Consider the following 26655-nt stretch of genomic DNA (forward strand, 5'->3'; position numbering starts at 1 on the left):
CCTATGGATGTATTTCAAGGCCTACCTTCCAACTCAGTGCCTCTTTGCTTGACATCATGGGAAAATCAAAAGATATCAGCCAAGACCTCAGAAAAAGAATTGTAGACCTCCACAAGTCTGGTTCATCCTTGGGAGCAATTTCCAAACACCTGAAGGTACCACGTTCATCTGTACAAACAATAGTATGCAAGTATAAACACCATGGGACCACGCAGCCGTCATACCGCTCAGGAAGGACACATGTTCTGTCTCCTAGAGATGAACGTACTTTGGTGCGAAAAGTGCAAATCAATCCCAGAACAACAGCAAAGGACCTTGTGAAGATGCTGGAGGAAACAGTACAAAAGCATCTATATCCACAGTAAAACAAGTCCTATATCGACATAACCTGAAAGGCCGCTCAGCAAGGAAGAAGCCACTGCTCCAAAACCGGCATAAAAAAAGCCAGACTACGGTTTGCAACTGCACATGGGGACAAAGATCGTACTTTTTGGAGAAATGTCCCCAGGTCTGATGAAACAAATATAGAACTGTTTGGTCATAATGACCATCGTTATGTTTGGAGGAGAACGGGGGAGGCTTGCAAGTTGAAGAACACCATCCCAACCGTGAAGCAGTGGCAGCATCATGTTGTGGAGGTGCTTTGCTGCAGGAGGGACTGGTGCACTTCACAAAATAGATGGCATCATGAGGCAGGAAAATTATGTGGATATATTGAAGCAACATCTGATGACATCAGTCAGGAATTTAAAGCTTGGTCGCAAATGGGTCTTCCAAATGGACAATGACCCCAAGCATACTTCCAAAGTTGTGGCAAAATGGCTTAAGGACAACAAAGTCAAGGTATTGGAGTGGCCATCACAAAGCCCTGACCTCAATCCTGTAGAACATTTGTGTGCAGAACTGAAAAAGCGTGTGCGAGCAAGGAGGCCTACAAACCTGACTCAGTTACACCAGCTTTGTCAGGAGGAATGGGCCAAAATTCACCCAACTTATTGTGGGAAGCTTGTGGAAAGCTACCCGAAATGTTTGACCCAAGTTCAACAATTGAAAGGCAATGCTGCCAAATACTAATTGAGTGTATGTAAACTTCTGACCCCCTGGGAATGTGATGAAAGAAATAAAAGCTGAAGTAAATCATTCTCTCTACTATTATTCTGACATTTCACATTCTTAAAATAAAGTGGTGATCCTAACTGACCTAAGACAGGGAATTGTTACTCGGATTAAATGTCAGGAATTGTGAAAAACTGAGTTTAAATGTATTTGGCTAAGTTGTATGTAAACTTCGGACTTCAACTGTATATACTAATAATGTACAGTGGTGCGACCCAGGATTAATGTATACTTGGAAAAGCAAACGGAAAAAACACCATTATTTCCTATAGGCCTATATTTTATTATCACATCTGCCTGTTATGTCACTGTAGTATATCAGCAAAGCAACTCTGTTGACAATTAGCCCCCTATCATTCTGACCTAGATATCAATATCCTGAACTAAAGTGCCTTATAAACCTCTGATGGCCTGAAACGCTGTTTCTAACACAGAAGCACTAATGAACCATTCACTAACGCACTGTTTGTCTAAGGGAGCAGCTAACAGTGACCTTTCAACTGTCCTGCCCTTGGCTGTGACCTCTGGTAGTAAGCAGCCCCATACGGCCCACTCAGCACATGTGCTGTTGAGCAGGGCAGAGCGGCTTAAGGATCGACAGCCTCTTCCTGTCTTCTTTGCCCTTCCCCTGCGAGCCCTCAGTCAGACGGAGGTGTCCTTACCCCCTCAGCTTTCTCTGGCCATACTGGAGAATCAGCAGTAAGATCCTAAACCAAAGTGGCAGCCTCAATCTGCAGTTAATCCTCTTTCACAACTATCCTCCCTGTCTCTTTCTCCCAATCCCCTGTCTAAGTGGCCCACACAGGGTTAAGAGTGCAAGTCAACTTTGAATGTATATTTGTATTTTTTAAGTAAACACTAGAGAAAGTTTGCATAGTGTAAGTTGAGTTAAGGATTTATAATAACCTTACCCTTTTAAAGCTATTAATCATAACAATGATATATTTTAGAGTTGTAAGTACATTCTGATCCATGTGTCTCTCTATAATGTATATATTTGGACTGTTGCCATTTGAGGTCTCCTGTAGGCTGGTTTTTCAAAGAATTCTATTCTGATGACAGAAAACCCCACCTCTGATAAGACCGCTCATATTAGCTTAATTTCATAATTTTCCATCAGTTTGCCCTTTTAAAGTCTTAGCAGTAGCAGAAATAACTTCTTCTCCAAAGCCAAATTGACACAGGCCCTATTTTGATTCACCATGTACAGTAAAGCTACGAGCTTCGCTTCTACAAAGCATTGTGTTGGAATGGCTTATGTGAAATGGCCTATGTGAAATTGACTAGAGCTGTTTTCGTGTTGAGTCATGTTGGATCAACAGTGCACTCCTATCTTTAGACGTATTTATTTATGAGTGGTTTTTTTGACAGGCTCTCTAAAGATGAATAGAAAGCCAATGCAGTGCCACTGTGGTACACATGATAAACAAACCAGAGGGCTAAACTGACATTGTGTCATAGCAAGAAATGACTGGCCATGTATCATGTGACACACTTAACTTTCAGGTGTACTACTATTACATTTACGTCATTTAGCAGACGCTCTTATCCAGAGCGACTTACAAATTGGTGCATTCACCTTATGATATCCAGTGGAACAACCACTTTACAATAGTACATATTTTTGGGGGGGTGGGTTAGAAGGATTACTTTATCCTATCCCAGGTATTCCTTAAAGAGGTGGGGTTTCAGGTGTCTCCGGAAGGTGGTAACTATGTTACTTAATTGGAGTAGGACAAGAACCACACAAGAACCACACAATTAAGTTTAATCTATTCACCACTCCCAAGTCAAGTGAAGTGACTTGAGTTATACTGAGGACTGACAGCAGATGTAAAGTGAAAAGACAGAAGTTGCAGATGCATGCTACTCCAGCTCCAGTGTGGCTTCTGAGATGAATCTGCGAAAGCTTCTGCTATGTGGTGGAGTAGAGATGATGGCTTTGACCAGAGTCACACTGCACCTGTGAGACGTCTGGTCTCTCATTCTATAATATTTGTGTCACTATTGATATGTTATCAAAACTTAGGGTTATTTGCGTAACCCAAGTTAAATTAGAACAGTGGTTCCCAAACGTTTTATTGTCCTGTACCCCTTCAAACATTCAACCTCCAGCTGCGTACCCCCTCTAGCACCAGGGTCAGTGCACTTTCAAATTATGTTTTTTGCCATCATTTTAAGCCTGCCACACACACACAATACGATACATTTATTAAACATAAGAATGAGTGTCAGTTTTTGTCACAACCCGGCTCATGAAATTATGTCATAGCTTTAGAAGCTTCTGATAGGCTAATTGACATCATTTGAGTCAATTGGAGGTGTACCTGTGGATGTATTTCAAGGCCTACCTTCAAACTCAGTGCCTCTTTGCTTGACATCATGGGAAAATCAAAAGATATCAGCCAAGACCTCTGAAAAAAATTGTAGACCTCCACATGTCTAGTTCATCATTGGGAGCAATTTCCTAACGCCTGAAGGTACCACATTCATCTGTACAAACAATAGTATGCAAGTTTAAACAACCATGGGATCACGCAGCCTTCATACCGCTCAGGAAGGCGACGTGTTCTGTCTCCTAGAGATGAACGTGCAAATCAATCCCAAATCAATCCCAGAACAACAGCAAAGGACCTTGTGAAGATGCTGGAGGAAACAGGTACAAAAGCATCTATATCCACAGTAAAATGAGTCCTATATTGACATAACCTGAAAGGCCACTCAGGAAGGAAGGAGCCACTGCTCCAAAACCGCCATAAAAAAGCCAGACTACGGTTTGCAACTGCATGTGGGGACAAAGATCGTACTTTTTGGAGAAATGTCCTCTGGTCTGATGAAACAAAAATAGAACTGTTTGGCCATAATGACCAATGTTATGTTTGGAGGAGAAAGGGGGAGGCTTGCAAGTCGAAGAACACCATCCCAACCGTGAAGCACGGGGGTGGCAGCATCATGTTGTGGGGGTGCTTTGCTGCAGGAGGGACTGGTGCACTTCACAAAATAGATGGCATCATGAGGAGGGAATATTATGTGGATATATTGAAGCAACATCTCAAGACATCAGTCAGGAAGTTAAAGCTTGGTCGCAAATGGGTCTTCCAAATGGACAATGACCCCAAACATACTTCCAAAGTTGTGACAAAATGGCTTAAGGACAACCAAGTCAAGGTATTGGAGTGGCCATCACAAAGCTTGAATAAATCATTCTCTCTACTATTATTCTGACATTTCACATTCCTAAAATAAAGTGGTGATCCTAACTGACCTAAGACAGGGAATTTTTACTCAGATTAGATGTCAGGAATTGTGAAAAACTGAGTTTAAATGTATTTGGCTAAGGTGTATGTAAACTTCCAACTTCAACTGTAGGTGCGTGGTTGCAAAGGGCGTCAGTGTCTTAACAGCGCGATTTGCAAAGGCAGGATACTCTGAGCACAGCCCAATCCAGAACTCTGTCAGTGGCTTCTGATTTAATTCAATTTTCACAGAACCGCTTCTTGCAATTTCGATGAGGCTCTCTTGTCCAGATATCGGTAAGTGGACTGGAGGCAGGGCATGAAAGGGATAACGAATCCAGTTGTTTGTGTCATCTGTTTCGGGAAAGTACCTGCGTAATTGCGCACCCAGCTCACTCAGGTGCTTCGCTATATCACATTTGTCATTGTCCGTAAGCATGAGTTCTTTTGCACACAAAAAAATCATACAATGATGGAAAGACCTGTGTGTTGTCCTTGTTAATGCAGACAGAGAAGAGCTCCAACATCTTAATCATAGCCTCAATTTTATCCCGCACATTGAATATAGTTGCGGAGAGTCCCTGTAATCCTAGATTCAGAAAACGTCACCCAGATAGGCCAGTCGTGTGAGAAACTCGTCATGCAAGCGGTCAGACAAGTGAAAATTATTGTCAGTAAAGAAAACTTTAAGCTCGTTTCTCAATTTAAAAAACGTGTCAATACTTATGCCCCTTGATAACCAGCGCACTTCTGCATGTTTTAAAAGCGTTATATGGCCGCTGCCCATATCATTGCATATTGCAGAAAATACACGAGAGTTCAGGGGCACGGCAAGCGGTACCGGAGCGCCAAGTCTAGGGCCAAAAGGCTCCTCAACAGCTTCTACCCCCAAGCCATAAGACTGCTGAACAATTAATAAAATTGCCACCGGACTAATTACATTGACCCCCCCCCCCCCCCCCCCCTCCATTTTTTTCACTGCTGCTCCTCGCTGTTTAGTATCTATGCATAGTCACTTCACCCCACCTACATATACAAATTACCTCAACTAACCTGTACCCCGCACACTGACTTGGTACCGGTACCCCTGTATATAGCCTTGTTATTGTTATTGTTATTTACTTTTTATCATAATTTTTTTACTTTAGTTTATTTGGTAAATATTTTCTTAACTCTTTTTGATCTGCACTGTTGGTTAAGGGCTTGTAAATAAGCATTTCACGGTAAGGTATACACTTGTTGTATTCGGCGCATGTGACTAATAAAGTTTGATTTGATGAAGCTGGTCGAGAGAATGCCAAGAGTGTGCAAAGCTGTCATCAAGGCAAAGGGTGGCTACTTTGAAGAATCTCAAATATAAAATATATTTTGATTTAACACTTTTTTGGTTACTACAGTACATGATTCCATATGTGTTATTTCACAGTTTTGATGTCTCCAAAAAATAAAGAAAAACCCTTTAATGAGAAGGTGTGTCCAAACTTTCTACTGGTACTGTATGTGTAACTGATAGATGCACACACACGCACTACATGTTAATGTTTTTATATTTATGTACATTATAAAATCTCAGGATCTCTGTATTTCTGTACATTGAAATTGCCATTGATAAAATGCAATTGTGTTCATTGTCCGTAGCTTATGCCTGCCCATACCATAACTCCACCGCCAAGCTGGGGCACTCTGTTCACAACGTTGACATCAGCAAACCACCCGCCCACACAATTCACAGTTACATATAACTAACTATCACTGGCTAACATATATTAACAATGATGGACATTATGTTTCTGTGGTTTTATTTATATTTGTCAGTATGGGATTTTGTTAAGGGGCTTGAAGTATCCACCAAGACTTGGTTAACCAATGCTGCAAGGCTTTAGCTAACTAGGTTAGCCAACGCTTCAAGGCTTTAGCAAATTTGGCTAGCTAGCTGGAAAGCAAGCTAACTACACCAGCATTACACAGTTCAAAAATATGAGCGCAACATGTAAAGTGTTGGTCCCACGTTTCATGAGCTGAAATAAAAGATCCCAGAAATGTTCCATACGCACAAAAAGCTTATTTCTCTCAAATGTTGTGCACAATTTTTTTACATCCCTGTTAGTGAGCATTTATCCTTTGCCAAGATAATCCATCCACCTGACAGGTATGGCATTTCAAGAAGCTGATTAAACAGCATGATCATTACGCAGGTGCACCTTGTGCTTGGGACAATAAAAGGCCACTTTAAAATGTGCAGTTTTGTCACACAACACAATGCCACAGATGTCTCAAGTTTTGTAGGAGCGTGCAATTGGCATGCTGACTGCAGGAATGTCCACTAAAGCTGTTGCCATAGAAATGAATGTTATTTTCTCTACCATAAGCCGCCTCCAACGTCGTTTTAGAGAATTTGGCAGTACTTCCAACCGGCCTCACAACCGCAGACCACGTGTAACCACAGCATCCCAGGACCTCCACATCCGGCTTCTTCACCTGCGGGATCGTCTGAGACCAGCCACCCAGACAGCTGATGAAACTGGGGATTTGCATAACCTAAGAATTTCTGCACAAACTGTCAGAAACCGTCTCAGGGAAGCTCATCTGCGTGCTCATTGTCCTCACCAGGGTTTTAACCTGACTGCAGTTTTGCTTCCTAACTGAATTCAGTGGGCAAATGCTTACCTTCGATTGCCACTGGCATGCTGGAGAAGTGTGCTCTTCACCGATGAATCCCGATTTCAAATGTACCAGGCAGATGGCAGACAGAGTGTATGACGTTGTGTGGGCGAGCGGTTTGCTGATGTCAACGTTGGGAACAGAGTGCCCCATGGTGGCGGTGGGGTTATGGTATGGGCAGGTGTAAGCTACGGAATGCACAGATATACCGTGACAAGATCCTGAGGCCCATTATTGTGCCATTCATCTGCAACCATCACCTCATGTTACAGCATGATAATCCATGGCCCCATGTCGCAAGGATCTGTACGCAATTCCTGGAAGCAGAAAATGTCCCAGTTCTTCTATGGCCTGCATACTCACCAGACATGTCACCCATTGAGCATGTTTGGGATGCTCTGGATTGACGTGTACGACAGCGTGTTCCAGTCCTCACCAATATCCAGAAACTTCGCACAGCTATTGAAGAGGAGTGGGATAACATGCCACAGGCCACAATCAACAGCCTGATCAACTCTATGCAAAGGAGATGTGTTGGCTGCATGAGGCAGATGGTGGTCACATCAGATACTAACTGGTTTTCTGATCCACGCCCGTACCTTTTTTTGGAGGTGTCTCATGTGAAATCCATAGATTAGGGCCTCATACATTTATTTCAATTGACTGATTTCCTTATATGAACTGTAAGTCAGTAACATCTTTGACATTTGTGCATGTTGTGTTTGTATCTTTGTTCAGTGGTTGACATAGGTAAAGTTTTCAGAGCAAAGACGTTTAGGGACCGGGGAGAAAAAAAACGGGAAAGATTATCTATGCAAAATTTCTAAATCAGTTTTACCAGTTTGAAGGTAATAGAAAGCTGTGAAAACGACCCAAAATGTTTCTGATAAGATTTCAGTTTGGCTTGGATGTGAATGTGACTCGTTTCAGGAAACCTGGCATATGTTGCGGGCCACTACTTCACAGGAGAGCCATTTGAACGTAAACCTTTTTTTATTTTTATCAAATGCGTTTTTTGGAAGAAATGCCTTCTGGAACATGTGAACTTTCATGTGCCTTAACAACAAACGTGTATGGCATCTGTAAATACGAATACAATTGTTAAATTAAGCACCTAGTTGATTTAGCCACAGAAAAAGACAGCAATCTTCCCGCTGGCCATGATTGGCTGACATAATGAGTGGGCTGGACATGCCGAGAGATGAGTTCGGATTGGTCTGCCACGTAGAACGCTTCTGTCTATTTGAGCTGGTCAGTATGTGTAGGGAATCCTGTCTTAACACAGCTTTTGTAAAATATATATTGTGTATTAGAACTACATAAGTGTTGCTCTCTACTTTCTGGAGGACCGAGTTTTGAAATCAGTGGAATTAGAGTAGGATAGCTAAGGAGATGGAGAAAACACCTGTCTCCAGATTACGTCTTCAATCAAACTGAGGGCAAACATGGCATCCGTGAAAGGGAGAAGCGTCCATCCATGATCTAGCTAGCTACATTTTCAGATATCACACGTCTCTAATTTTGACAGAAAGTCGTTGTCATTTCAAGTTAAAGTGTACTGTACGCTAGCTTGCTAAAGTTAGCTAGCTAACATTACGTGTATGATCTGTTTAGTAATATTATTTGTATCTCAGAGCCATTTGCTTTGCTAGTTATAGGCTAATGTTAGCTAGCTAACATTGAATCTGTTTGGTTAGCTACCTGCAGATTCATGCAGGGTAGTAACGTCATGAGTTGGAATTATGGTTCATTGTTTACCTAGCTAGCTACATGTTAACAAAATACTCCACTATGCAAGTAACCATTTCAATAGAATGTCACTGTGACAACTGTTGATAGACGTAGCTGTTAAATTCACTCTGACTATATACTCAGAGCACTCTCGTCTGAGTGTGCCAGAGCGCAAAATAACTGATGAATTTACGAACGCTCAACACCTGTTGAATATGGCTGGTGTCAGTAAACGTTGGCAAAAAAGCGTAAATTGTTGCCAGCAGCACAGTTGCATTCATCAACGCTCTGGATAACATAAAAACAGCCTAACCAGCTCTGCTAGGGTGAGTAAACTGGTCAGTGAGCTGTTATCTCATTTGTGTCTGAAAGTAGCTAGCAAGCTAGCCAATGTTAGCCAGTTAGCTCAGGTGCTTGACTGCTGTTGTCAGGACAGAACGCTCAGATCAACCTTTAAAGAGATGGTGGGGCTAAAGCTTAAGAGCGTATGAACAATGCTGAATAGGTGTAGACAAAGAAGAGCTCTCCCGTAGGTACCAAAACATTCAAAGGCCATTTTCTCAAAAGTGAGGTTTCAAGTTTATCAAATTTCAAAGCAGAATTATTTTTCCATTGTTCCTCATCTATAGTGTATGATCTACCATTTTCTAGCTCTGAGTCTACTTTTATCCAATGTAAAAAACACAATTTCAAATTTTGCTACATAAGACTGAATCTTGCCGGTCGGTCACCTATTTTATGTGGTTGAAATAGCCTACTATCAGCTTTTATGATGCTGATAAAGATAGCACTTAGAGGTTATATAACTGCACATTCACATTCTCTCAAGATGCTGAAATAAATCATATTTCTCCACTCCACATGTTTCTGATAAATTGTTTTACCTCCATTTGGTATATCATTTTACTGCAAGAAATGCTTACGTTAATTCTGCATGAGTTAACATTAAGGCTATGAGAGGTTATAGACCTACAGTCAGTGTCCAGATTTCAGTTTCCATTTAACCCATCTGAACAGTAGGCTACAGTTCCCTTGACGTGCCTTAGGCCTATTTGACGTCTGTCTTGTGATTGTTGAATTGCTATAGCTGTAATGAATACTCAGTGAGAAAAAGGTGTAGATTCACACGCAGAGTGCAGCAGATGTTTATTACGCCTTCACCGAAGGCAGGAATCGTGGTTGCAGGCAATGGTCAAACACAGGTAGGCAGTCAAAACAATACCTCACAACCATACAAACAGAAAGAACTGAACTAAATAGGGAGCTGATGAGAAACGAACACAGGCGAAATCAATGAACAAAAATGAAAGACAGGGCTATGTTCCAGAACACAAAGAAACATGGCTACGTTCAAGAACACAAGAAAAGAAAAAGAACACAAGTTTGACTAAGAAAAGAAAAGCAGAACCAATCAATAGCGCCTCACAATCATCACACATAGCATAACCGGCATTGCTATCATCCTCTTTTACCACTTCTCCAAATCTTTCCCAAACATTACATTTCACGCCCTCCATTCTTTTTATTTTAAACTCCATTTAGCAGCTTTTCTCTTTTTGAATTAAACGCCGACGCTGTCCTTTTTGCCTCCATGTGTCACGTTCGTTGTAGGAAGGAGACAAAGGCGCAGCGTGCGTATCGTTCCACGTCTTTATTAATTTGTGAAACTAAGCAAGACAGACAATAAACAAAACAACAAACCGTGACGACAGAGGTGCAACATGCACTAACTCAAAATAATCACCCACAAACACAGGTGGGGAAAACAACTACTTAAATATGATCCCCAATTAGAGACAACGATGACCAGCTGCCTCTAATTGGGGATCATCCAAAAACCCAACATAGAAAAACAGAAACTAGAACCAAACAACATAGAAAGAAAGAAACTAGATAACCCCCCCCCAGTCACGCCCTGACCTACTCTACCATAGAAATAAGAGGTCTCTATGGTCAGGACGTGACACCATGGATAGACATGAACTTTTTCTGTCCCTTCCCAAAAGCATTTTGCGATTGGCTTGTAGGCTATTTGGCGTGTGTACAGTTAGGCCCTAAAGCTTAGGCTTACGCACTAATGCCAGATAGCCTAAAATAATGAAAGAAAAACTTAAATGTTGCCTATCGATTATAAATTGCACAAGAAGGTTACTACTACTACATTTATGGATTTTTTTAGGTATTGTTTTCGATTTATTTAACCTGCCCGCCACCCACCTGCCATTCATCCACACAATATTTCATTACCCTTAACCCGCACTCCCTGCGGATATAATCGTGGGTACTGCGGGTTATGAGTCAAACTGCGCTTGCAAACTGCGAGTCAAATCACTTGCCCACAAACACATAATATGCGCACACATGCATACTTACGCCACACACACACTCTTTTTTATCTTTATCTTTAACTCTGCATTGTTGGAAATGGACCCGTAAGTAAGCATTTCACTGTTAGTCTACACCTGTTGTTTACAAAGCACGTGACAAATAGAATTTGATTTGAATACCTACAGTATCATAGATCAAAATTGTTGTATACATTTTCTCTTGAAGTACATCACTTTTCTGAGTTGCACTTTGACTGAATTTCAATGAGACTTTGAAAAAGCATATACACTATCAAAGGAATACATTATAATCTAATTTGCCAGATCAAAAGATTTGTTGTGATCGCTAATATGCTCCCCTGTATCACATTTAAGACGCAACCGCTTAATCTTAACATAAAACGTCTGGAGTCCCCATGGCGACCTGATTTTTCTTGCTGGGTTTATGTATTTTGAGAATACTATATATTTACAGTATGCATAGACAAGCAGCTTATAAAGCCTAAAACATTTCCCTCAATCTGAATAGTATCCTGTCTTGCACTTTAAGCTCCAGGCATGTTATACAGGCAATACAAAAGCAAGGCTACTCTGTGTGTGAACATTTTGTTTCTAATCACTGTCATTGATAAACATAGTGTATGCTGCTTCTGTTGAGAAGGCCATCTGATAATGAGTTCCACAGCTGCACCACTGAGAGCATCTTGACTGGCTGCATCACCGCTTGGTATGACAACTGCTTGGCATCCGACCGCAAGGCGCTACAGAGGGTAGTGCGTAAGGCCCAGTGCATCACTGGGGCCAAGCTCCCTGCCATTTAGGACCTCTATACCAGGTGTTGTCAGAGGAAGGCCCTACAAATTGTCAAAGCCTCCAGCCACCCAAGTCATAAACTGTTCTCTCTGCTACTGCACGGCAAGCGGTACCGATGCACAAAGTCTGGAACCAACAGGACCCTGAACAGCTTCTACCCCAAGCCAAAAGACTACTAAATAATTAGTTAAATAGTTAAGCAAATAGATATCCGGACTGCGTAGACCCTTTTTGCACAAACTTTTTTGACTCATCACATATGCTGATGCTACTGTTTAGTATCTATCCTGTTGCCTAGTCACTTTATTCCTAGTTATATGTACATATCTACCTCAATTACATTGTACCCCTGCACATCGACTCGGTACTGGTACCCTGTCTATATAGCCATGTTATCATTACTCATTGTGTATTTATTATTACTTGTATTATTATTATATTTATATTATTTCTATATTGTCTGTCTTTCTGCATTGTTGGGAAGGGCCAGTAAGTAAGCATTTCCCTGTTAGTCTACACCTGTGGTTTACGAAAGTATGTGACAAATAGAAATGTGATGTTAGAAGATCACCAGGATCATACGGTGGAATCTATGGGCTATTCTTATAGGCACTAGCCATGGTCACTGGGTTGTGTAAGATATCCCAAAGCATTTGGTAGAAAACTATGGTATTTGCTCAGACAAAAATAATATACAACAATATAGAATTGAATCCCACCAGGGGTCTTCTGAATAATAAACAGATTTGCAGGTGTTTGGGTTATGTTTGGGGATCTGGAAGTCATAGTCCCTAGTGTGACCCCGTGCAGTCAGTAAGTACAGTAGCTGGTGGTGGGAACAGTCAGGCCTCCTGCAGCTGGAGCGATTCAGGCAATGTGGGCTGGAGGAAGAGCCTGGGGCCTGACTGTATCCTTGTTTTTCTCCCTGTCTGTGAAGCCCTCTGAACCTGGACAGCTGGAGGGATGTTGTAATTCCCATTATCCTGCAGCACACAACATGTCTATTACCAGTGAAGGGAAGTGACTTAATACACTCTTCTGGTCTGAAAGTGGGTCGGGTCCACCTAAGGACTCAGACTAGAGTTCAAGTCCCACCATCTCTCTGCTGTGAGGGCAGTGTTTGAGCAGGATGTCTTTACTCACCTTTGCTTTGACACTGTGAAATTATCTAAGCTAGGGTTGGGCGGTATACTGTATGCACCGTATACCGGGGTATTTGGAAATACCCACGGGATGGTTTTCATATACCGTCAATATCGTTGAAACTATTTATTTGAAGTATTTGTAGCTACTTGTTAAGTACTCTGAACAAAAATATAAACGCAACATGCAACAATTTTAAAGATTTTACTGAGTTACAGTTCATATAAGGAAATCAGTCAATTGAAATAAATTCATTAGGTCCTAATCTATGGATTTCACATGACTGGGAATACAGACATGCATCTGTTGGTCACAGATGCCTTAAAAAAACACAGTCAGTATCTGGTGTGACCACCATTTGCCTCATGCAGTGCAACACGCTCCTTCGCATGGAGTTGATCAGGCTAATCATTGTGACCTGTGGAATGTTGTCCCACTCCTTTTCGATGGCTGTGCGAAGTTGCTGGATATTGGCGAGAACTGGAACACGCTGTCGTACACATCGATCCAGAGCTTCCCAAACATGCTCAATGGGTGACATGGCTGGTGAGTATGCAGGCCATGGAAGAACTGGGACATTTTCAGCTTCCAGGAATTGTGTACAGATCCTTGCGACATGGGGCCGTGCATTATCATGCTGAAACACGAGGTGATGGCGGTGGATGAATGGCACCACAATGGGTCTCAGGATCTCATCACAGTATCTCTGTGCATTCCATAGCTCATGCCTTTACCATAAACCCACCGCCACCATGGGGCAATCTGTTCACAACATTGACATCAGCAAACTGCTCGTCCACACGACGCCATACATGCTGTCTGCCATCTGCCTGGTACATTTGAAACCGGGATTCATCACTGAAAAGCACACTTATCTAGTATGCCAGTGGCCATCGAAGATGAGCATTTGCCACTGAAGTCAGTTACGACGCCAAATTGCAGTCAGGTCAAGACCCTGGTGAGGACAACGAGCACGCAGATGAGCTTCCCTGTGACCGTTTCTGGCAGTTTGCACCGAAATTCTCAGATGATCCCGCAGGTGAAGAAGCCAGATGTGGAGGTCCTGGGCTGGCATGGTTGCACGTGGTCTGCAGTTGTGAGGTCGGGACATACTGCCAAATTATCTAAAACGACGTTGGAGGCGGCTTATGGTAGAGAAATTCAAATTAAATTCTCTGGCAACAGCTTTGGTGGACATTCCAGCAGTCAGTATGGATATTGCACACTCCTTCATAACTTGAGACATCTGTGGCATTGTGTCGTGAAACAACACAATGCACATTTTAGAGTGGTCTTTTATTGTCCCAAGCACAAGGTGCACCTGTGTAAAGATCATGCTGTTTAATCAGCTTTTTGATATTTCACATCTGTCAGGTGGATGAATTTTCTTGGTAAAGGAGAAATGCTCACTAACAGGGATGTAAACACGTGTGCACAACATTTGAGAGAAATAAGCTTTTTGTGCATATGGAACATTTCTGGGATCTTTTTTTTCAGCTCATGAAACATGGGACCAACACTTTACATGTTGTGTTTTTATTCTTCAGTATAAATACCAGCAGTCAACTTGTGCAATAAGATAAAGCAGATCGCATTCTTTGTTTCGCTTGTCACATTATATTTAATTAAGAAGTCTACCGTAGTTCCCCTGAACATCAGCCAGTCACATGTTTGTTGTAAAGAGCACAACAGGAGAAAGCGGGACCTGATATGTCCATAGTGTTCTATTGGTGAGTCTCTCTCTGTTGTACGGATGACATGAGGTCATGAAGTTACATGGGTATGCTATCCGAGCACACCAAAACAGTTGTGATGAGGGCACGACTAAACCTATTCCCCCTCAGGAGATTGAAAAGATTTGGCATGGGTCCTCAGATCCTCAAAAGCTTTTACAGTTGCACCATCGAGAGCATCCTGCTGGGTTGCATCACTGCCTGATTGTGACAGTGGAGCCCAGCTTGCACTGCAGGGTCCAGAAATGGCATCGGTGAAGCTGGAAGACTGCACTCAAACACTGGAGCTGAATGTCAACATTAAAGATGAAGAAGAGGAGGAGAAGATTGGGAAATCTGTTAATTGACCGCAAGGTACTACAGGGGGTACTGCGTACGGCCCAGTACATCACCGAAGCTGGATTTGTCTTTACAATTACTTTGTTGGTTTGTGCTTGTTAGCATTCAGGTAAAAGTTTCCTTCCTTTTGTGCAATTTTTTAAGCATTCTGGTAAATAGATGCCCAATGCGCTTTTTTAAAAGTTTTTAATGCCCCCTTGTGTGCTATGCCAGTAATACTGTGAATCCTGGGAAGGACAGTATGACGGTACGAAAAACTGGATACCACCCAAGCCTAATCTAAGCAGTAGGTACAGCCAATATTTCTCCCCATCAATTTCCCCTACGATGTTCCTACGCTAGTGTAAGGAAAGAGACTTGACCCCTGCCTTATTAGGAGAAGTGGAAGCTGGGACGGGGACGTATCACTTTTACTGGGCTGGGCATGACATCATCCCTCTGCCTTTACAGCCCTGGCAGCATCCAACCAGGGAAAACATTACACCACTCCTGTATGAAAACATGTAGTCGCACAATCTCACTGGGAGCAGTAATACAGTACAGGTTATAGCCTGGAATGTAAAACCAAAGTTTTATATTAAGGCACTCATTTTCTTTCTTCATCCCAAAAATATATATTTAATTCCTGTCCTGGCTGCAGTAGTTGTACCCTAATTTCAGTCTCCAGAGCCTGGCTCTCTTAAGCCTCTGTGTGAGAGTTTGTTGAGTCTGCCAGCTGTCTCTGCCCTCCCTCTCTCCTTCTCTCTCCCAGTCCAGTCTGTCTCTGCCTGGGACCAGACTGTGTGCCATGTGTGGCGCATGTGCGCTGCTGATCCAGGTGAAATAGTAGACTGACTGATCCCACTGGTGTATCAGCTGTTCTCTGGATGTACTCGGCCAGTGTCACACACTCTGCTCCCCAGCTTGTTCCTAGTTCCCTCCCTCCCCTCGGCCCCCCTGTCACTGACCAAGCTGCCAACAGTGTTCAGACCATGCATGGGGGTAGAGGCATCCGTCACCAGCAACTGGGACTCAGTCAGGGCCACAGGCTATCACAAAACAGTCGGGTTGGAAAGATTCCTGGAGAGGCAGGCAGCAGGGCCAGTGGGTTTCTCTGTGTGTGTGTGTGTGTGTGTGTGTAGCACACTATGTATGTATGGATGGGAGGATATGTTTGTATAATGATCTGTCAAACAACTTCATTTTGTGTTTGATCCATCTGTCCTATTGACTTTGAAAAGAATGGGTTTCATTTAGTATAATATCGACTCAGAGGACATTTAGGAAATTCCAAAAGGCAGAGCTGTGCTTAAATCCCAAAGTACAAAACAAAACATGCAAATTGTGGTAAAGATAGATTGTATCAGCTTTACATTCTCACCCATACATAATTCCTTGTTGTTCTCTAGCACTGCTTCTTTATGGAGTTACTGAAACATTATGCAAACTAAGCCAATTCTTTCTGGAATGCCTGGAAATATTCATAATATCGTTTATTTGATGTTGAGCCCGTGGCATAAAAAATACATTCCTGGATAATTTACAATACATTATTCTTGATCTTGGGACATATTTGCTCGAGGAAAGTTCTTATGTTTGGTTCAGATGTGGTGTTCTGAGCAACAAACAAAAAGTATTGATAGAGTAGATACTTTAGAATGACACATTTTCTGTTCTTTTTGTCCTGTACAAGCATAACGTTTCCAAGGATATGCCCCCATTCAAACGCTGGTTGCATAAGCGCCAGTCATCCACCAGGCAGACAACGTTTATATAAGAGCACATCTATATTTCAAAGTTAAAGTTGTTACTCAGCTTTGGCTTGGTATTGAAGTAAAGCAGTTTTGCATCCACTGGGCATTCTCTCTGGTGCCTATATGATGTGGTTGTTTAATGTTATCGCTACCGTACATCTTTCCTCTTTTCCCTGTCGTTCTTGACAAGCACTCATTTACAATAAACGGAAGAGTTTTATCAGCCCAAAAAACACTAAACAAGAAATTGAAACCAGTGAACAGAAAAATGAATTGTCGAAAATCAGGGCTTATGTTGCAATGGAAATAAGTGGTTTCACCTTGCCAAAGTGACATGGATTTATTGGCTGTATATTGATTACAATTCTGTTATTTAGCATTATATAATCTTCCAACCGCTGTACCCTTTCCTTATGGGATTAGTGTTATATGTTGTGATTTCCACGATCATCTATGTAGGTATGTGTTGAGTCATCCATTTTCTTTGTTAAAAAATCAAATCAATGTTGAACCTTTCACAGTTTTCATGAGTCATAATGGTCCATGCTGCTTGGGTTGCATAAACCTTTTATGTAATGGAACACTGAGAAACAGAGGGATGGAGAGCAAGAGAAAAATGGAAAGAGAAAATCTAATATTTATTCTAAGCCATTTTTTGAAGAACAAAAAAATCCATTAAAAGAAGCACCAGTGCTCTGTTGGACAAGACAGGAATGAACACACTAACAACCAACATAAACGGTGTGTACATGATGTGTAACACAACATGGTAAACTCCGAGTAGTTTCATTTGTTTATATAGTTAAATCTGCCTGCTGTTGATCAAACAACATATTTGAAGAAGAATGACATATCTAAACTGTATCAGAATGTTTCATCTGGATATTCAGTACATTTAGTGGGGATGAGAGCTGGTAAATGTAGTGCTGCCGAGACACATTAATGCAATGCGTCCCTAATATCCTTACACAGCATATTCCCCCAGGAAGAAGATCTTGATTCATCTGTGCTGTTTACCATTTTGGATTTGCGGTCTGTGGAACATCAAAAGGCTGCCATGCCGCTTAACACAGTTTGTAGGGTGCCTTGGGGGCTGAGGGTAGGGGGGTGTCACACCCCTCTGTGTTGGTGTGATTATCCCTCCCTGGTGAGAAGTCCCTGAGATGATGGACAACCATGCAAATGGACACATACCACCAAATCACACAGTCAACAGGTCCACAGTCCAACAAGGCTGACATGCTAACATTTAGGATGCAGGAATTTGGGTGTGGGTGCATGTATGTTTACAGGAGACTCTGAAATTGGGCTTTTCCTGATATCCCTGAAAAATGTAGATTATGAAGGATGAAGAAAGTGTACAGAAATGTTAGGAAAACTTTCAGGAATGTTCAGCTTGTGCATTTCTTTTAGACCTGTGTCATCTGTGAGTCTATCAGATTGATTTAGAAAAGGAGAACTTGGGTGCGCTGTGACACTTGAAGTGCTCATCCATAGAGAATGTCAGATTCTGATGCTGATTCGTGTCAGGAAATTCACTGGTAAAATTGACATACTGTCATAAGGGATGTTGGTGATTAAATGTTTTTGGAGAGAGGTTTTGGCTCAGAGACAGTGATGTTGAGTGACTGTGTTTGGCCGTTACTCCTAATTTGATGTGAGTGCTTAGACACTTAGTCAGTTTCATTTTGGCAGTAGAATATGACATTTTGGTTGATTAGAAGTGATTTGTGACTGTCACATAACACGGTAATACGTTTTGGGATTCATCCAAAAAACAGCAAGATGCTCAAATTAAAATAGTTGCATATCATTTGCATTTAGCTTGTGGGTTGTTCACCATTGCAAATCGGAGCAGGTTTCTTTTTTTTCAGATCTGAATAACCGGCAGTATAATTCCTCAACCAGACCTTTTTAATGAAGAAAAAATCATTACTCAAAGCTTGCATCCTTTTCATGCTAAAGCGCTGTACTACAATTAGCATCAGGAGACGAACCTTGAGAAGGAGAGTGGCCTCTGTACATGAAATGGATACACCAGTTAGGATAGGGTCATCTCTTTATCCTTGAGAAACTGAGAATCCATTCATCGGCTCGACTCGAAAACCTGACTGACGCAAATGGATCATTGGGAATAGAGGCGCCCCAGCAGTAATTATGTTACAACGCTGCGTCTACCGCACAGGGCAAGAAAGCTGGGGCTGGGGATGGGGGTGGGGGAAACTCTTCCATCTCAAGGTTTTATTCCTGTTTCCTCTCTATTCCCTTTTAAGTTCACACACAAACACACGTGCGCTCACATACTCACAGTCATACACCAGCTCCAGCACAACAACATCTGTTTGGACTATGACGTTTATCAAGCTCTGTTGTCTGAACTTCAATGCAGTGTTCCACGCCTGTAGAAGATACATGAGCAGTCAGTGTAACTGACTGTCTGCTAGGCCAGTTAGGGTGTACATGTTGGCAGTGATTACAGTACACTGTGTCTCCTGCTTGTTGCAGGTGACTTACTGGCCTCAGATTCTTCTTACTGTGCCTTCAGGCCAAAGGGAATATGTGTTAATTCCCTCTTAGTGTCATCATACAAGCTTTTAGGATTTAGGATGGTGATAAGTGAGAAAAATATGCCACAGTCAAGTCAATGGCTTTCTGTCATGGACCCCAGGCATTTAGTCAAAGTCACCTTGCATAGTCCTCTCATCCCCTGACATTACTGTGTGACTGAGAGTGAGGGTGTCTGTCTGCTAGCGCTCAGTTTCACTGTCAGCATCTCATGTTGTGTTTTTCTGTCCTTCTGGATATGTAGCCTATTATCCAGACCTTACCATACCTTGAAACTTGCTGATTTCAGCCTGCAATAGGAATACATTCAAAAGTAACAATAATATACCTGTCTTGATTGGCAAGGCTGTAAAGGTGTATGTTCTGTTATTGACCTCTCTCCTAAAGAGATTCGTTTTTGCAGTCATCTATTTCTCCCAGGTTATTGATGGATGTTATATGATGTGGTGGTCTAAAACTATTTTCACCAAGAGAAGTACCACTTAGTCCGCTGGGGTTTTCCTGATGATGTCATTGTGGAGGTGATAAGTAGCTTAGTCCCTGTCTGCAACTCCATCTTCCCAGCCAGAGTTAGGTGCTAGCAGGATGGATGATTGTTTGAACTTGCATTGATCCAACGTGGGATTACAGCTGGGTCAGTGGAGAGTTGGAGTGAGGTAGCAGTCATCATTGGGAGAGATGAACCACTCACAGCCTGGCCTGCTCTGGTCTGCCTCCTCAACACAACCACTCTGTAGTCTGTGAATACTGCATCATTGTCCCCTACACTTCATACTCTCATACATGTCAATGGGAGAAAAAAAAAGATAAACTTGAGCAAGGTAGGTCAACAACTTCAGTCTTCAACTTTCGGTCCGATTAAGATGCGCGCTAAAATAGTTATACAAGTGATGAAGCTTTGTCATGTCCCAGTAGCCGTAAACTCAATTAACCATTATTATTTACTATGCACGCTATGCAGAACATGCTTTGGAATGTTTATGTGAGTCACTGTCTAACCCTTGTTGTACTCTAACTTGAATTGCCAATGTACTTCAGGGCCGGATCCACTCAAATCATATCAATGTACGTCAGGGCCCGATCCACTCAAATCATATCAATGTACGTCAGGGCCCGATCCACTCAAATCATATCAATGTACTTCAGGGCCCGATCCACTCAAATCATATCAATGTACTTCAGGGCCGGATCCACTCAAATCATATCAATGTACTTCAGGGCCGGATCCACTCAAATCATATCAATGTACGTCAGGGCCCGATCCACTCAAATCATATCAATGTACGTCAGGGCCGGATCCACTCAAATCATATCAATGTACGTCAGGGCCCGATCCACTCAAATCATATCAATGTACGTCTGTGCTGGATCCACTCAAATCATATCAATGTACGTCAGGGCCGGATCCACTCAAATCATATCAATGTACGTCAGGGCTGGATCCACTCAAATCATATCAATGTACGTCAGGGCTCGATCCACTCAAATCATATCAATGTACGTCAGGGCCGGATCCACTCAAATCATATCAATGTACGTCAGGGCCGGATCCACTCAAATCATATCAATGTACGTCAGGGCTCGATCCACTCAAATCAAGGTGTATGTCACGTGTGCTCCCTCTCCGGCCTCTAGGTCACCCGGCTCCTCGTTAAGGCGCACACCTGTCACCATTGTTACACGCTTCTGCACGTCGTCAGACTCACCTGGACTCCATCACTTCCTTTATTACGTGCCCTATATATGTCACTCCTTTTGGTTCCTTCCCCAGGCGTCATTGTTTCTGTTTCATGTCTGTGCGTTGTTTGAGGTTCTTGTTTTGTATTATGTTTATTTTATTAAAACACTCCTTGAACTTGCTTCCTGACTCTCAGCGCACATCGTTACAGCATACTTGAGTATAACTACTGTATTATGTGAAATAAAGGAGGAAGACACTTTCTGTTGTAATCTCAATATCATAAAAAAAACTAATTTAACATCCCTTCTATCAATAACATAAAGCACTTACTCAATGTAAAATGTTCATTATGAGATTTTTCACTTGGCTTGTAGTGGTTCAAAGTACCCCAGCTATTTCTAAGGGTGTGGTTTATCATGGTGCTAATATAGTAATCGTCTTAACTTCTCATAAATGTTTTTGAAGTCATTGTCTAGGAAGATAATGTCACCCCAAGCAATGATCTACAAAGAAAGTTAACAAGCTGTAGAAAGTCCAATATGCACACACATTTAAAGGGGTTTCTTTAGCTCACTAGGCAAGCAGCTCTCTCTCTTTCTCAAGGCTTCTTTCTCACTCATTTCTGTTCACACACCCCTTTGGTAGATCTTATTAATTATATCTCATTAGTTGCCTTGGAAACAGAGGTGAGGGAATGTACAGAGTGAGAGTGAGAGAGAAAGAGAGAGACTGAGGGGTAGGAGGGAGAGGTGGAGGGAGAGAGGGAGAAAGAGAGGAATGGAGAAAGAGAGAGATGGAAAGCGGGAGAGAGGAATGGAGGAAGTGGTTGTTGCAGGATCAGCCGTGTGTCAGATTAGCATCAGGAGACATTAACACTAGTGATGCTGCTTCTGGGGCCACAATCCTACCTCTCCCTGCTGGAGTGGGAGATAAGGGTGCTCTCACAAAGGGAAGTGTAGGAGCGGGAGAGAGAGAGGCTGGCTCTCCTCCACTCCCCCCCAGGCCAACAGCCCCATTTCCAGGTACAGCAGAGCCTGATGATAGGAAGAACAAAGAGTTGGGGTGTTCATTTCTTAATGCACTTATGTCAGGGTCTCATTGAAACGAAGCAGCAGAACCATGAGGGTTTACTTTGCTCCATGTCCCCACACCGCTTAAAGCCTAACAAACTGGAACTGAGCCATTTCCTTCCACTTTCAAGTTTTGGGATTATATTGCTACCATTTTGCGCTGCTGTTTTCTTGTTAAGTATGAACTCTGTTTAATCAGTATTTTACTGCTCATTAGTTTAGTGTGTGATGGCGTAGTTATTCATCATTATGTAACTCAGGAAATGTTTCAAGTCATTATCCGTCCTGACCAAAACAAGGAAAGGCCTGACATCTAACTGAATAGAAAGTGGTGGAGTGCTTGGTGTGGCAGCATGTGCCTGTCCAGCCTGTCTAATGGCCCTGTACTGTAAACATAATAAACACACAGAGAGAATGAACAGGAGGTGGAGTCCTGTTGTTGTTTAGTCTCAGATTTACAGTCAGGAAGGCAACACGTGGAGGAGATCAGAGAGTAAGGGTGTCCCCAAGGCACACTCCCTCCCTTTTTTCTATCCCTCCCCTGCAGTGGGCATTTAGAAGTGGTCCTGAAAAACAGGAAGTGGAGAGGCAGGAAGTTGAGTCTTGTCTGCCCACTCCGTGGCCTGGCCCTGTGGTAGGATAGTCAAACTGAGCTCTTCACACACAGGAAGCACAACTGTCATGGCTATGCTCAGGACTTTGGCTCCTGTCCATGACAGTCAGAGTAATAAGGGAAATGGGTTAGGCTTTCCTCACATTAAACACTCACTTAGACAGTACAGTACACACATTTGAATGTATAGAGTCTTTGAAGCAAGTAAGAGCTGAACATTCAAAGCATTCAATGTTTTTCTTGGCTTTAAGATATATCATTCTAACCACATCATGCTCTGAATGTAGTATGGCCAATAACAGGGTCAATAATAGATGATCTGGTCTCATCCTTTAAATGAAATGAACCATATAGGATGTCGTCTTTTGTGTTGGACAGCAGTGTAAGATGTAATATGAGGTTAAGTAATACTAGGCCTACAGCTCTGTGACTACGTGCAGAGCTTATTCAGGCTTACTGACTGAGAGGGAGTGAGGGAGTGAGGCGGATGTGCTGTGTTCAGTAATTACATGGGAGTGGAGCATGTTTTATTGAGTGTGAAAGGGCCGACCCCGTCACCAACCCTCCCCATCTCCCAGAGGCCTGTCTCACGGGAGGGAGGAAGGGACAGAGAGCGGCTGCTACTGGGCCTGTCTCCGTGGCCAGACATCACTCTTTATTAGATTCATTCCAAGAATCAAAGAGGACTTTTTAAGCTAAACAACAATGCTCAAAACGTCCCACTGTATTTACACTCTTGGTTCGTATGGTTGTAAATGAGGCTTGGTTTCGTCTACACATTCTGTGTGTCATGTAGCTGGTATTGATTTTGATGTCAGCCTGATGTAGTCTCTCCTATAGAGACATATTCACTGTGCATTGATCTCTATGGTGCAAATGTTTGGTAAGCACCTTTAAGAAGTGCTGGACTGGTTTAAATGAAAGACTAAGTGGTGCAGGTGTACATTATCAAGGTCTTCTAAAGAGTACATGGTGAGATGTATACATTTTCATTCTTACAAGCAAGGTGAAATGGACAGAATAATCCTATCAAGCGTGATTAACATAGAGTAAAGCTTTAAATGCATAGTTCAGCTAACTTCATCTTTAAAACACCATAGTTGTATGGACCTGGAGAGTCAGTGGCAGTTTAATCATCATTTCATAGAAACTCTTATCCAGAGCAATTAGGGTTAAGTGCCTTACTCAAGGGCCCATTTGACAGATTTTTCATCTAGTCGACTTGGGGATTCGAACCAGTGACAATTCAGTTCACGGCCCAACCCTCTGAACCACTAGGCTACCTGCCGGCCAATTGACTTCAGTTATGTTACTTAGCTGCAGTTTAGCATTGGCATCATTGAGCGCTAAACAATGGGAGTGGTATGACTCATGGTAGCATGCTCTAGTTAGCGAGCCTTGTGGAGGGTTACGTTCATCCACCTGTACAGAGGCGTGCCGTGCCGAGGCTGTGAGTGGTGACACACTGCAGTGCTGGCCCGTCTCCACGTGCTGCAGTAATCCACCAGGATTTAGTGTAACTCTGCATCCCCTCTGCTGCCCCGGCCCTGCCCTGCTCTGCTCTGTCACCCAACGAGATTAGGACACAACTCACAGCCAGGATTACAACTCTGCTCTCTACCTACAGTACATACAGTGGAAGTCGTAAGTTTCCATTCAGCTTAGCCAAATACATTTAAACTCAGTTTTTCACAATTCCTGACATTTAATCCTAGTAAAAATTCCCTGTCTTAGGTCAGTTAAGATCACCACTTTATTTAAAAAATGTGAAATGTCAGAATAATAGTAGAGAGAATTATTTATTTCAGCTTTTATTTATTTCATCACATTCCCAGTGGGTCAGAAGTTTACATACACTCAATTAGTACTTGGTAGCATTGCCTTTAAATTGTTGAACTTGGGTCAAACGTTATCGGGTAGCCTTCCACAAGCTTCCCACAATAAATTGGGTGAATTTTGGCCCACTCCTCCTGACAGAGCTGGTGTAATTGAGTCAGGTTTGTAGGCCTCCTTGCTCGCACACGCTTTTTCAGTTCTGCCCACAAATTTTCTACAGGATTGAGGTCAGTGCTTTGTGATGGCCACTCCAATACCTTGACTTTGTTGTCCTTAAGCTATTTTGCCACAACTTTGGAAGTATGCTTGGGGTCATTGTCCATTTGGAAGACCCATTTGCGACCAAGCTTTAACTTCCTGACTGATGTCGTGAGATGTTGCTTCAATATATCCACATCTTTTTCCTGCCTCATGATGCCATCTATTTTGTGAAGTGCACCAGTCCCTCCTGCAGCAAAGCACCCCCACACCATGATGCTGCCACCCCCGTGCTTCACGGTTGGGATGGTGTTCTTCGGCTTGCAAGCCTCCCCTTTCTCCTCCAAACATAACAATGGTCACTATGGCCAAACAGTTCTATTTTTGTTTCATCAGACCAGAGGACATTTCTCCAAAAAGTACAATCTTTGTCCCCATGTGCAGTTGCAAACCGTAGTCTGGTTTTTTTATGGCGGTTTTGGAGCAGTGGCTTCTTCCTTGCTGAGTGGCCTTTCAGGTTATGTCAATATAGGACTCGTTTTACTGTGGATATAGATGCTTTTGTACCTGTTTCCTCCAGCATCTTCACAAGGTCCTTTGCTGTTGTTCTGGGATTGATTTGCACTTTTCACACCAAAGTACGTTCATCTCTAGGAGCCAGAACGCGTCTCCTTCCTGAGCGTTATGACGGCTGCGTGGTCCCATGGTGTTTATACTTGCGTACTATTGTTTCTACAGATGAACGTGGTACCTTCAGGCATTCGGAAATTGCTCCCAAGGATGAACCAGACTTGTGGAGGTCTACAATTTTTTTTCTGAGGTCTTGGCTGATTTCTTTCGATTTTCCCATGATGTCAAGCAAAGAGGCACTGAGTTTGAAGGTAGGCCTTGAAATACATCCACAGGTACACCTCCAATTGACTGAAATGAAGTCAATTAGCCTATCAGAAGCTTCTAAAGCCATGACATAATTTTCTGGAATTTTCCAAGCTGTTTAAAGGCACAGTCAACTTAGTGTATGTAAACTTCTGACCCACTGGAATTGTGATACAGTGAATTATAAGTGAAATAATCTGTCTGGAAAAATTACTTGTGTCATGCACAAAGTAGATGTCCTAACCGACTTGCCAAAACTATAGTTTGTTTACAAGAAATTTGTGGAGTGGTTGAAAAATGAGTTTTAATGACTCCAACCTAAGTGTATGTAAACTTCTGACTTCACCTGTAACTCTTACACCTGTGAACAAGTTGACTTCACATTCATCAAGCAGTTAACCCACAAGCATTTATTTTAGTTCAGTTATGGATTACTTTTTACTTAGACTTTTTTTTATGTTTAGGCAGCTATGTGAAAAGGTTTAGTAATCGACACATGCTACAGATGTACTGATACATAATGCATCAGTGAAGAAGAAAATAAAAACAGTACAGGTGTTGATTGTCTGTCTCCCATCTGGTGTCTCTTTTGAGAACTGTGCTTTAACATTCACCAGTTGTTATGCATTGATTTATAACACCTTTTATTATGCTAAAACTGATCTGAATTTTTGTAATGGCAAACAAACTTTTACTGTGTTAAATATTATTCCTCCCCAGCAACAATGATCGAAGTACACCCTGTATATAGCCTGTATATAGCCTCATTATAGTTATTTTATTGTGTTTAGAGAAATATATAATAATTGATTTAGTAAATATTTTCTTAACTCTCATTTTTCTTAAAACTGCATTTTTGGATAAGGGCTTATAAGTAAGCATTTCACGATAAGGTCTACCCGTTGTATTCGGCACATGTGACAAATTGTAACGGGTGTCGTAATGATCAGACCAAAACGCAGCGGGAACGTGTATACTCATCTT

The 26655-nt window shown here is 42.2% G+C and overlaps 1 protein-coding gene across 6 annotated transcripts in view; it reads left to right on the forward strand.

Moving 5' to 3' along the window:
• The window catches only part of LOC106560805 (myocyte-specific enhancer factor 2A), a 94948-nt gene that overhangs the window by 9112 nt on the left and 59181 nt on the right, over positions 1-26655 (forward strand). Inside the window, exon 1 of one of the 6 annotated variants that reach the window (XM_045688211.1) lies at positions 25654-25676. The exons of the other annotated variants lie outside the window; for them this stretch is intronic. The gene's annotated coding sequence lies outside the window, so the exon portion shown is untranslated. Of the gene's footprint in view, positions 1-25653; positions 25677-26655 lie in introns of those variants that run through there. 6 annotated transcript variants of the gene reach the window in all.

Source organism: Salmo salar, chromosome ssa10 (assembly GCF_905237065.1).
Source record: "Salmo salar chromosome ssa10, Ssal_v3.1, whole genome shotgun sequence".
NCBI lineage: Eukaryota > Metazoa > Chordata > Actinopteri > Salmoniformes > Salmonidae > Salmo > Salmo salar.